This window comes from Coregonus clupeaformis, chromosome 2 (assembly GCF_020615455.1).
Source record: "Coregonus clupeaformis isolate EN_2021a chromosome 2, ASM2061545v1, whole genome shotgun sequence".
Classification (NCBI taxonomy): Eukaryota; Metazoa; Chordata; class Actinopteri; order Salmoniformes; family Salmonidae; genus Coregonus; species Coregonus clupeaformis.
The window spans coordinates 27,012,958-27,027,354 of NC_059193.1; the positions used below are offsets into that span (position 1 = coordinate 27,012,958).

Genomic DNA, 14,397 nt, shown 5'->3' on the forward strand with positions numbered 1-14,397 from the left:
GCCCTACAGCGCGCAGAGGACGAATGGAAAATGTGGGCTGTTATCAGCAATTGAGTTCAATTGGGGTTGAATGGACGTCATGCAAACCTGGATGGATTTAAACAAAGGAGCGGTTATTTGTGTTGATCCAACATCCTCCTGTTTCCTTCTGGATTTATTAATCCTAAATGCGAAAGATGGTTCCAATTGTGTGCTTTGCGATGCTTTTGCTCGAAGGTAAATCAGTGGCCTTAGCTGTACTTAGGAAATGTTTGGGAAATCCTACAATGGAGTTAAGCCCATGGAAATATAAACATAAACTCAGCAAAAAAAGAAACGTCCCTTTTTCAGGTCCCTATCTTTCAAAGATAATTCGTAAAAATCCAAATAACTTCACAGATCTTCATTGTAAAGGGTTTAAACACTGTTTCCGATGCTTGTTCAATGACCCATAAACAATTAACGAACATGCACCTGTGGAAGGGTCGTTAAAGACACAAACAGCTTACAGACGGTAGGCAATTAAGGTCACAGTTATGAAAATTTAGGACACTAAAGAGGCCTTTCTACTGACTCTGAAAAACACTAGAAGAAAGATGCCCAGGAGCTCTGCTCATCTGCGTGAACGTGCCTTAGGCATGCTGCAAGGAGGCATGAGGACTGCAGATGTGGCCAGGGCAATAAATTGCAATGTCCGTACTGTGAGACCCCTAAGACAGCGCTACAGGGAGACAGGACGGACAGCTGATCATCCTCGCAGTGGCAGACCACGTGTAACAACACCTGCACAGGATCGGTACATCCGAACATCACACCTGCGGGACAGGTACAGGATGGCAACAACAACTGCCCGAGTTACACCAGGAACGCACAATCCCTCCATCAGTGCTCAGACTGTCCACAATACACTGAGAGAGGCTGGACTGAGGGCTTGTAGGCCTGTTGTAAGGCAGGTCCTCACCAGACATCACCGGCAACAACGTCGCCTATGGGCACAAACCCACCGTTGCTGGCCCAGACAGGACTGGCAAAAAGTGCTCTTCACTGATGAGTCGCGGTTTTGTCTCACTAGGGGTGATGGTCGGATTTGCGTTTATCGTCGAAGGAATGAGTGTTACACCGAGCCCTGTACTCTGGAGCGGGATCGATTTGGAGGTGGAGGGTCCGTCATGGTGTGGGGCGGTGTGTCACAGCATCATCGGACTGAGCTTGTTGTCATTGCAGGCAATCTCAACGCTGTGAGTTACAGGGAAGACATCCTCCTCCCTCATGTGGTACCCTTCCTGCAGGCTCATCCTGACATGACCCTCCAGCATGCCAATGCCACCAGCCATACTGCTCGTTCTGTGCGTGATTTCCCGCAAGACAGGAATGTCAGTGTTCTGCCATGGCCAGCGAAGAGCCCGGATCTCAATCCATTGAGCACGTCTGGGACCTGTTGGATCGGAGGGTGAGGGCTAAGGCCATTCCCCCCAGAAATGTCAGGGAACTTGCAGGTGCCTTGGTGGAAGAGTGGGGTAACATCTCACAGCAAGAACAGGCAAATCTGGTGCAGTCCATGAGGAGGAGATGCACTGCAGTACTTCATGCAGCTGGTGGCCACACCAGATACTGACCGTTACTTTTGATTTTGACCCCCCCCCTTTGTTCAGGGACACATTATTCAATTTCTGTTAGTCACATGTCTGTGGAACGTGTTCAGTTTATGTCTCAGTTGTTGAATCTTGTTATGTTCATACAAATATTTACATGTTAAGTTTGCTGAAAATAAACAGAGTTGACAGTGAGAGGACGTTTATTTTACTGCTGAGTTTATTTCTATGGCTTATTTTATATCATATTAGCAGTCTTTTTTCTCTGACCTAGATTGACATTGTTGCTTTTATATTTAAAACGTCCAAGTGCGCTCATTTTATGCATTGGATTATGCGTCATGCGCCTTGCACTTCGACCAAGAAGTCACATCTCTCCACACCCCAGACAACTCTCTAGACAGGACCCTTCCTCAGTGTGGGCTATTAGGTTATTGAGAGGGTAACAGTGGAGGGAGGCTTGAACCAGCATTCCATGGGGCTAATACCATACCACATGTGCCATAAATGATTAGACCCCTTGGCAGAGGTAGTAGCCTACACACATACATACATACAGTGGGGAAAAAAAGTATTTAGTCAGCCACCAATTGTGCAAGTTCTCCCACTTAAAAAGATGAGAGAGGCCTGTAATTTTCATCATAGGTACACGTCAACTATGACAGACAAAATGAGAAAGAAAAATCCAGAAAATCACATTGTAGGATTTTTAATGAATTTATTTGCAAATTATGGTGGAAAATAAGTATTTGGTCAATAACAAAAGTTTCTCAATACTTTGTTATATACCCTTTGTTGGCAATGACACAGGTCAAACGTTTTCTGTAAGTCTTCACAAGGTTTTCACACACTGTTGCTGGTATTTTGGCCCATTCCTCCATGCAGATCTCCTCTAGAGCAGTGATGTTTTGGGGCTGTCGCTGGGCAACACGGACTTTCAACTCCCCTCCAAAGATTTTCTATGGGGTTGAGATCTGGAGATTGGCTAGGCCACTCCAGGACCTTGAAATGCTTCTTACGAAGCCACTCCTTCGTTGCCGGGCGGTGTGTTTGGGATCATTGTCATGCTGAAAGACCCAGCCACGTTTCATCTTCAATGCCCTTGCTGATGGAAGGAGGTTTTCACTCAAAATCTCACGATACATGGCCACATTCATTCTTTCCTTTACACGGATCAGTCGTCCTGGTCCCTTTGCAGAAAAAGAGCCCCAAAGCATGATGTTTCCACCCCCATGCTTCACAGTAGGTATGGTGTTCTTTGGATGCAACTCAGCATTCTTTGTCCTCCAAACACGACGAGTTGAGTTTTTACCAAAAAGTTATATTTTGCTTTCATCTGACCATATGAAATTCTCCCAATCCTCTTCTGGATCATCCAAATGCACTCTAGCAAACTTCAGACGGGCCTGGACATGTTCTGGCTTAAGCAGGGGGACACGTTGGTCCCAGCTCTCTGCAGGTCATTCACTAGGTCCCCCCGTGTGGTTCTGTGATCATTTTGACCCCACAGGGTGAGATCTTGCATGGAGCCCCAGATCGAGGGAGATTATCAGTGGTCTTGTATGTCTTCCATTTCCTGATAATTGCTCCCACAGTTGATTTCTTCAAACCAAGCTGCTTACCTATTGCAGATTCAGTCTTCCCAGTCTGGTGCAGGTCTACAATTTTGTTTCTGGTGTCCTTTGACAGCTCTTTGGTCTTGGCCATAGTGGAGTTTGGAGTGTGACTGTTTGAGGTTGTGGACAGGTGTCTTTTATACTGATAACAAGTTCAAACAGGTGCCATTAATACAGGTAACGAGTGGAGGACAGAGGAGCCTCTTCAAGAAGAAGTTACAGGTCTGTGAGAGCAAGAAATCTTGCTTGTTTGTAGGTGACCAAATACTTATTTTCCACCATAATTTGCAAATAAATTCATTAAAAATCCTACAATGTGATTTTCTGGAGAAAAAAATTCTCAATTTGTCTGTCATAGTTGACGTGTACGTATGATGAAAATTACAGGCCTCTCTCATCTTTTTAAATGGGAGAACTTGCACAATTGGTGGCTGACTAAATACTTTTCCCCCCACTGTACATACACACACACACACACACACACACACACACACACACACACAGTTGAAGTCGGAAGTTTACATACACTTAGGTTGGAGTCATTAAAACTAGTTTTTCAACCACTCCACAAATTTATTGTTAACAAACTACTTTGTGCATGACACAAGTAATTTTTCCAACAATTATTTCACTTATAATTCACTGTATCACAATTCCAGTGGGTCAGAAGTTTACATACACTAAGTTGACTGTGCCTTTAAACAGCTTGAAAAATTCCAGAAAATGATGTCATGGCTTTAGAAGCTTCTGATAGGCTAATTGACGTCATTTGAGCAATTGGAGGTATACCTGTGGTGGATGTATTTCAAGGCCTACCTTCAAACTCAGTGCCTCTTTGCTTGACATCATGGGAAAATCAAAATAAATCAGACAAGACCTCAGAAAAAACATTGTAGACCTCTACAAGTCTGGTTCATCCTTGGGAGCAATTTCCAAACGCCTGAAGGTACCAAATTCATCTGTACAAACAATAGTATGCAAGTATAAACACCATGGGACCACACAGCCATCATACCGCTCAGGAAGGAGACGCGTTCTGTTTCCTAGAGATGAACGTACTTTGGTGCGAAAAGTGCAAATCAATCCCAGAACAACAGCAAAGGACCTTGTGAAGATGCTGGAGGAAACAGGTACAAAAGTATCTATATCCACAGTAAAACAAGTCCTATATCGACATAACCTGAAAGGCCGCTCAGCAAGGAAGTAGCCACTGCTCCAAAACCGCCATAAAAAAGCCAGACTACGGTTTGCAACTGCACATGGGGACAAAGATTGTACTTTTTGTAGAAATGTCCTCTGGTCTGATGAAACAAAAATAGAACTGTTTGGCCATAATGACCAAATCAAATCAAATGTTATTTGTCACATACACTCGTTTAGCAGATGTTATAGCGGGTGTAGCGAAATGCTTGTGCTTCTAGCTCCGACAGTGCAGTAATATCTAACAAGTAATATCTAACAATTTCACAACATATACCTAATACACACAAAACGGAATGGAATTTAAGAAAATGTAAGGAATGGAATTTAAGAAAATATATGGACAAGCAATGACAGAGCGGCATGGACTAAGATACAGTAGAATATTATAGAATAGAATGCAGTATATACAGTGAGGGAAAAAAGTATTTGATCCCCTGCTGATTTTGTACATTTGCCCACTGACAAAGAAATGATCAGTCTATAATTTTAATGGTAGGTTTATTTGAACAGTGAGAAACAGAATAACAACAAAAAAATCAATCAAAAATGTTATAAATTGATTTGCATTTTAATGAGGGAAATACGTATTTGACCCCCTCTCAATCAGAAAGATTTCTGGCTCCCAGGTGTCTTTTATACAGGTAACGAGCTGAGATTAGGAGCACACTCTTAAAGGGAGTGCTCCTAATCTCAGCTTGTTACCTGTATAAAAGACACCTGTCCACAGAAGCAATCAATCAATCAGATTCCAAACTCTCCACCATGGCCAAGACCAAAGAGCTCTCCAAGGATGTCAGGGACAAGATTGTAGACCTACACAAGGCTGGAATGGGCTACAAGACCATCGCCAAGCAGCTTGGTGAGAAGGTGACAACAGTTGGTGCGATTATTCGCAAATGGAAGAAACACAAAAGAACTGAATCTCCCTCGGCCTGGGGCTCCATGCAAGATCTCACCTTGTGGAGTTGCAATGATCATGAGAACGGTGAGGAATCAAGCCCAGAACTACACGGGAGGATCTTGTCAATGATCTCAAGGCAGCTGGGACCATAGTCACCAAGAAAACAATTGGTAACACACTACGCCGTGAAGGACTGAAATCCTGCAGCGCCCGCAAGGTCCCCCTGCTCAAGAAAGCCCATATACAGGGCCATCTGAAGTTTGCCAATGAACATCTGAATGATTCAGAGGAGAACTGGGTGAAAGTGTTGTGGTCAGATGAGAACAAAATCGAGCTCTTTGGCATCAACACAACTCGCCGTGTTTGGAGGAGGAGGATTGCTGCCTATGACCCCAAGAACACCATCCCCACCGTCAAACATGGAAGTGGAAACATTATGCTTTGAGGGTGTTTTTCTGCTAAGGGGACAGGACAACTTCACCGCATCAAAGGGACGATGGACGGGGCCATGTACCGTCAAATCTTGGGTGAGAACCTCCTTCCCTCAGCCAGGGCATTGAAAATGGGTCGTGGATGGGTATTCCAGCATGACAATGACCCAAAACACACGGCCAAGGCAACAAAGGAGTGGCTCAAAAAGAAGCACATTAAGGTCCTGGAGTGGCCTAGCCAGTCTCCAGACCTTAATCCCATAGAAAATCTGTGGAGGGAGCTGAAGGTTCAAGTTGCAAAAAGTCAGCCTCGAAACCTTAATGACTTGAAGAAGATCTGCAAAGAGGAGTGGAACAAAATCCCTCCTGAGATGTGTGCAAACCTGGTGGCCAACTACAAGAAACGTCTGACCTCTGTGATTGCCAACAAGGGTTTTGCCACCAAGTACTAAGTAATGTTTTGCAGAGGGGTCAAATACTTATTTCCCTCATTAAAATGCAAATCAATGTATACAATTTTTGACATGCCTTTCTCTGGATGTTTTTGTTGTTATTCTGTCTCTCTGTTCAAATAAACCTACCATTAAAATTATAGACTGATCATGTCTTTGTCAGTGGGCAAACGTACAAAATCAGCAGGGGATCAAATACTTTTTTCCCTCACTGTATGTGTGTGTGCATTATACATGCTTTACTAAAACACTACTGTTACACTCCTATTATATTTCACCCTCTATTCCGATGTCTCTTCCCAGGTTGACATAGCCATGCGCATGGACAGTGGAGACCTGTTGGACTTCGTGGAGTGGGAATGCTACGGCATGCTGGCCACCAAGAACGTCATCATGTACGGCTGCTGCTCCGACCCCTACCCTGACATCACCTACACAGTCCTGCTCCAACGCCGCTCGTCCTTCTACATCTTTAACCTTCTCCTGCCCTGCTTCCTCATCTCCTTCCTGGCCCCGCTGGGCTTCTACCTGCCGGCTGACTCTGGAGAGAAGGTGTCCCTGGGGGTCACCGTGCTGCTGGCTTTGACCGTGTTCCAGCTCACGGTGGCCGAGAGCATGCCGCCGTCTGAGAGTGTGCCCCTTATTGGCGAGTGCACACACATGCACACACACACACAGAATCCATGTATTTACATGAAGTAACTTGTTTCCTATCTTCTGTCTGTCACACAGGAAAGTACTACATTGCTACCATGACGATGATCACAGCCTCCACAGCGCTCACCATCTTCATCATGAACATTCATTTCTGTGGTGCCGAAGCCAAACCCGTCTCCCACTGGGCCAAAGTCCTCATCATCAACTACATGTCCAAGATCTTCTTCGTCTACGAGGTGAGAGTGAACTGTGTCCCTGCCACCTCTTCCCCCTCCTCTTCCTCCTCACACTTTCGACAGGACTGTGATGAGTGATTTTGAAGGAGTCAGGCGCAGGAGGGTAAATCACAGAACAAAAGGGTTTATTCCAAAACACAGCGGTACGCAGCAATGCGTAAAACAGGCTCACTGGAAAACAACAAGGCACACTGGTGAAATATCCTGGCGATACAAAATAACAGGAGCTCCACCGAGCTAAACTAACCTCCACAATAAACAATCACACACAAAGACAAGGGGGCAGAGGGAACACTTATACAGGTACTGATGAGGGGATATGAACCAGGTGTGTGTAGAAAAAACAAGACAAAACAAATGGAATGATGAGATGAGGAGCGTCAGTGGCTAGAAGGCCGGTGACGACGAACACCGAAGCCTGCCCGAACAAGGAGAGGCGGCAGCTTCGGAAGAAGTCGTGACAAGGACGACTTCCACCACCACAACTTCAGCCCCCACCACCAGGCCAATGGGAAACCGAGAGGCCACAGCGGGCAAGAGAACCAGTACCGCCACAAACACCCCAGACCCCAAACCCCTGGACCTCAACGTCACCCCAAGCCTTGACCCCAACACCACATCACCAGAGATGAGTAGACCCATCTCTTCAGCTCTAAGTACGAGGGTTTTGAGTCCAACGGGAACCGCTCCCTGGGAGATTGCTGTAAGGAGGCGCCGCCATGCTGTCCAGAGGATGAAAAGGCAGCCGTGATCGCTGCTGTGGTGGCCTCAGTAACCTTTGACCCCTGTGTGTTCTGTAGTCATGGCAGCAGCTTACCTGGGGTGGACTCCAAGCTGGTGTGGAACGTGGAATACATTGCCAACTGCTTCTGGGAGCAGAGGGCCACCTGCGCCAAGGGGTCATAGTGGAAGAAGGTTGCCAGGGTGATGGATAGGTTCTTTATGTGGATCTTCTTCATCATGATCTTCCTCATGAGCATTCTGATCATCGGCAAGGCACCATGACAACAATAGAAGAAAGACTATTGGACTGTTATATGACATTTCTGAAGTTTGTCAATTCATTTCACTCTTTCTTGTCATCTCTGTACAGACAGACAAATACATTTTATATTAAAAACATAACATTTATTAAATTGACAACACTGTGTTGCTTCAAATGTCACTGCAAGTGTATAATGTGTGCGAATGAACAGTACACACACCAATCACTGTTGTCTCTGAACTCCATACACCCTTCCTGTCCTCATCTCTCCACTAAATAGAACCAGAGGAACCGTCACGTCTTATTCACCAGTCTGAAATCAGACTCCAGGGGTTTCAGCGACAAAGGCCTCGCTCCGGATCCACAGGCCTGGAATATTTTTCTGTTCAAAATCATTTAGTGAATAGTTAATGACTGCTTTGTTTCCAAAACAGGCGCTGGGTAGATGTAAGATAATATGGACCATCAATTATGCAACACAATGAGTTTACCCCCCTCCAGCCACTCATACCATGAACTAGGTAACGTTCAGGTGTGTGTGTGTGTGTGTGGCAGGTAGTGGTTGTGGTAGTGTGGTGTACGCCTGACACTTCTGCTCACCTCATGGAAGTAGTCAACCACTCAAAGGATAAAGTATATGACCAGAGAGCCCCCCGTACACCTCAGTTAAAGAACAGTTGCTCCCCATTTGTCCCTATGGATCCTTGTACAGGTGGGTTTTTATTACAGAATTGTCACTACCACCTTTATATCCAGCAGAGGGCAGACATCTCTCACCAATTCTCCACCTGAACCGGGCACAGATGGACGCCCCACAGACCCATGAAAATTAAGGGACACTCACTCAATTAGGGGACAAATCAGATGACTTTACAACAATCACTTATGATACTTTACACAATAAAAAACAAAATGTTGATTGTCAAATAAAGGGATATATGACCATTCTATAATGTATTGAGTCAATATAGCGTGGAGGATCTTAGGATGTTTTTAAACAGGCAGCCCAATTCTGATATATTTTGACCAGTCACACCAGATCTTTTTCAGAGCTGATCTGATTGATCAAATACCAATTATTGAAAAAAAATATCAGAATTGGGCTGTTTGTGTAAACGCAGCCATGGATACTTGTGTCATAATCAACCAGTGTTAAAGAGATGAGGCATTTAGGTAACAATTAATACATTATATTTACAGATACTTAACGGTTTAACCTCCTCTGACATGTTAATGACAGTCTATTCCTCCTCAGGAAGGAGTTCAGCCTGAGCAGTCATCATCCTCTTCAGGGAAGTGATTGTCATGCTGAAGCGTCTCTCACATTTGCACGCGGGGGAGCCTGTCTCTGGTTTTATTAGTGCACGGTGAGCCGTCCGCGGGGGCTCGATGCACGTTATAGTCACCCCAGGAGCCAGGGAGTAGTGGGAAACATGTCATTTACACAGTAGGAGAGAGGCTGGGGAGAGATTGCTTCTTTAATCAGCACAACAGTTTTCAGCTGTGCTAACATAATTGCAAAAGGGTTTTCTAATGATCAATTAGCCTTTTAAAATTATAAACTTGCAATTGGAACACAGGACTGATAGTTGCTGATAATGGGCCTCTGTACACCTATCTAGATATTCCATTAAAAATCAGCCGTTTCCAGATACAACAGCCATTTACAACATTAACAATGTCTACACTGTATTTCTGATCAATTTGATGTTATTTTTATGGGAAAAAAATTACTGCTTTTCTTTTGAAAATAAGGACATTTCTAAGTGACCCACAACTTTTGAACGGTAGTGTATATTTAATTTTTAGGAACTCAGTCGGGGATACCAACTTACTGATGGGAGTTAGAATAGTCAAATACACAAGGTGCAATTTCGAAATTTGGTAGTGTTCAGCAATCACTCAATTAGCTCATGTCAGCTAAATTGTTTTAGATTGCTGTAATGTTTGCAACAAGTTTCTAGTCCTCTGTTTTATAAAAACAGCTAATATAACATTGTATATCCATTTTACATGTTTAAAGATGAAATATTGCAATTACTGATCATAAAGTCTTCAGAAATCAACGAATCAGACAGCTTTATTATTAATTCTGTGAATAATTTAACATCTTTATATATCTGGCACACTTGGCTCATTTGGTTATGTATTCTACATCACTATGAACATTTACAGTGGGGAAAAAAAGTATTTAGTCAGCCACCAATTGTGCAAGTTCTCCCACTTAAAAAGATGAGAGAGGCCTGTAATTTTCATCATAGGTACACGTCAACTATGACAGACAAAATTAGAAAAAAAAATCCAGAAAATCACATTGTAGGATTTTTTATGAATTTATTTGCAAATTATGGTGGAAAATAAGTATTTGGTCAATAACAAAAGTTTCTCAATACTTTGTTATATACCCTTTGTTGGCAATGACACAGGTCAAACGTTTTCTGTAAGTCTTCACAAGGTTTTCACACACTGTTGCTGGGATTTTGGCCCATTCCTCCATGCAGATCTCCTCTAGAGCAGTGATGTTTTGGGGCTGTCACTGGGCAACACAGACTTTCAACTCCCTCCAAAGATTTTCTATGGGGTTGAGATCTGGAGACTGGCTAGGCCACTCCAGGACCTTGAAATGCTTCTTACGAAGCCACTCCTTCGTTGCCCGGGCGGTGTGTTTGGGATCATTGTCATGCTGAAAGACCCAGCCACGTTTCATCTTCAATGCCCTTGCTGATGGAAGGAGGTTTTCACTCAAAATCTCACGATACATGGCCCCATTCATTCTTTCCTTTACACGGATCAGTCGTCCTGGTCCCTTTGCAGAAAAACAGCCCCAAAGCATGATGTTTCCACCCCCATGCTTCACAGTAGGTATGGTGTTCTTTGGATGCAACTCAGCATTCTTTGTCCTCCAAACACGACGAGTTGAGTTTTTACCAAAAAGTTCTATTTTGGTTTCATCTGACCATATGACATTCTCCCAATCCTCTTCTGGATCATCCAAATGCACTCTAGCAAACTTCAGACGGGCCTGGACATGTACTGGCTTAAGCAGGGGGACACGTCTGGCACTGCAGGATTTGAGTCCCTGGCGGCGTAGTGTGTTACTGATGGTAGGCTTTGTTACTTTGGTCCCAGCTCTCTGCAGGTCATTCACTAGGTCCCCCCATGTGGTTCTGGGATTTTTGCTCACCGCTCTTGTGATCATTTTGACCCCACGGGGTGAGATCTTGCGTGGAGCCCCAGATCGAGGGAGATTATCAGTGGTCTTGTATGTCTTCCATTTCCTAATAATTGCTCCCACAGTTGATTTCTTCAAACCAAGCTACTTACCTATTGCAGATTCAGTCTTCCCAGCCTGGTGCAGGTCTACAATTTTGTTTCTGGTGTCCTTTGACAGCTCTTTGGTCTTGGCCATAGTGGAGTTTGGAGTGTGACTGTTTGAGGTTGTGGACAGGTGTCTTTTATACTGATAACAAGTTCAAACAGGTGCCATTAATACAGGTAACGAGTGGAGGACAGAGGAGCCTCTTAAAGAAGAAGTTACAGGTCTGTGAGAGCCAGAAATCTTGCTTGTTTGTAGGTGACTAAATACTTATTTTCCACCATAATTTGCAAATAAATTCATTAAAAATCCTACAATGTGATTTTCTGGATATTTTTTTCTCAATTTGTCTGTCATAGTTGACGTGTACCTATGATGAAAATTACAGGCCTCTCTCATCTTTTTAAGTGGGAGAACTTGCACAATTGGTGGCTGACTAAATACTTTTTTTCCCCACTGTATAAGATATTATTGGGCATACTACAATTATATTTCATATAGGTATGGTCATATGAAATTGATCCAATAAGACCCCATTGAGTTGTTTTGCAGCCATATTGGAAAAAGGCTTCTGTGGGACGAATGTGTGAATCCTGTGATGGCCCTGTATCTACACATCTTTCCTGTTCTAGCTATGTGTGAAATTTGGTTCCAAAAAGTACAATCCAAAAACATAGCACCCCCACTATATGGAATTCTATTGCTACCAACTGGGCACAGACGTCAATTCAACGTCTATTCCACATTGGTTCAACGTATTTTCATTGAAATTATGTGGAAACAGTGTTATTCAACCAGTGTGTGCCCAGTGGGTAAGCGTCCAACATTCTAATGTCAATGGCATAATATGGGCAATTTCTAAACAATAGCTGTAGCTGGTGCTTTCTAAGTTGATTATATTACATATAATTTAAAAGCTAATTTCATGAACTTTCAGAACCACCTATCAAAGTTTAAAATGTATCAGGGTTTCCTTTTTAAAGCAATTTATACAGGTCATTCTGATATGTACCCTGGAGGTCAAAGGTCAGAGTGCTGTTGACCTGAACATTCCGAAAATGTGTATGACGGATAGCTGTGAATCTTAGCTTTCCAATGAGATATATATATATATATATAGATATACACAAAAAATGTATGCACGCATGACTGTAAGTCGCTTTGGATAAAAGCGTCTGCTAAATGGCATATTATTATTATTATTATTATGATTAAAGGGTATACGTGAGCATTAACTAATACTGACATTGTTTGTCATAGGGTAAAATCCCTATTTTAAAAAGGTATGGGATGGAGGGATGAATGAGTGATAACACACAGAAAGTTACCATTGCTGCAACGCTATCACACATTTTCCAACTTTTTCCGACCAAATTCACAAATTGTGATTGAAAGCAAGTCTAAGAAGCAGTAGATCGGTTCTATGTGCACTATTTCTATGCTTCCCGTTCTTAAGTTTCGTCTTTGCATCTTTTACTTTCGGTTTTGTACACCAGCTTCAAACAGCTGAAAATACAATATTTTTTGCTTATGGAAAATATATTTCACAGCGGTTTAGATGGTACAATGATTCTCTACACTATATATGCTTATTTTGTCACATAAACTGAAATTAGGCGAACTATTAGAATTTTAGCAACCAGGAAATGCTGGAGCGATTTCTGCATAGAGCATCTTTAAAGCTAGCCTACAATTTGAAAAACAACAAAAGGGGGTCCCTTCCACTTGTTTTGGTATACTGCTGAGAGATGGGGCTTAGGAAATGTAACCCCTCTCAAATTCATAGATTGCGCTTGACATGCAAGGACCGATAGTCCATAACATCCAGAAGATAGTTTAACCATATATTGAAGCTAGAGGCCTACATTGTTTATACATTGTTTGTACATACATTTTCTTCTTCAAGAATCAAGGGGTATGCCTATTGCCTATCAATTACCCTTGAACAGCTGTTGCACTTGTTTACAGTAAGGCACAGGAGGTTGGTGGCACCTTAACTGGGGAGAACGGGCTCGTGGCAATGACTGGAGTGGTATTAGTGGATGGGTAACAAATACATCAAACACATGGTTTCCAAGTGTTTGATGCCATTCCATTTGCTCCGTTCCGGCCATTATTATGAGCCGTTCTCCCCTCAGCAGCCTCCTGTGGTTTAAGGGTACCAGCAGTGGAGGCTCCTGAGGGGAGAATGGCTCATAATAATGGCTGGAACGGCGCAAATTGAGTGGCATCAAACACCTGGAGACCATGTGTTTGATGTATTTGATACCATTCCACTATTTCACTCCAGCCAATACCACAAGCCCGTCACTCCAGCCAATACCACAAGCCCGTCCTCCCCAATTAAGGTGCCACCAAACTCCTGTGGGTACCAGATATGCCAATATTTAGCCGCATGGCCTGTGCTTCCAAATAACTTTGAGTTTAATGTCCACACATCACATTTTCAAACTCTGTTGTTGCAGACGTAAGCTCGCCATCTCCAAAACGGTCTGGGATCCAAAAGAGGAAGCAAATAGGATTCAGTTATCAGACTACATCACATTTTTGCGTGTGATGTGCTCAATGATAATGACATATGGAGGTGTTAAGCTAAGTTTAAACGTTTACGGAATAATATAGCATATACTTCATCAGGCTACATAACATAATCACTGGTCACTTTAAATGGAACACTAGTCATACAATGTGATTTTCTGGATTTTTGTTTTAGATTCCGTCACTCACTGTTGAAGTGTACCTATGATAAAAATGACAGACCTCTACATGCTTTGTAAGTAGGAAAACCTGCAAAATCGGCAGTGTATCAAATACTTGTTCTCCCCACTGTACATATGAAATGAGTAAAACAGTATGTAAACATTATTAATATATTTACATACTGTTTTGATAAAAAATCCAGAAAATCACATTGTATGATTTTTGAGTAATTAATTTGCATTTTATTGCATGACATAAGTCTTTGATACATCAGAAAAGCAGTGTCAAGGGGTGCTGAAGGTGGGTGTGGTGCAGGAATCAAGCGCAGG

At 43.0% G+C, this 14,397-nt stretch overlaps 1 pseudogene; it reads left to right on the forward strand.

Annotated features, from left to right (window-relative positions):
* The first annotated feature begins 6,477 nt into the window (after positions 1-6,477).
* LOC121536657 lies at positions 6,478-8,072 on the forward strand (annotated as a pseudogene).
* Positions 8,073-14,397: the final 6,325 nt, after the last annotated feature.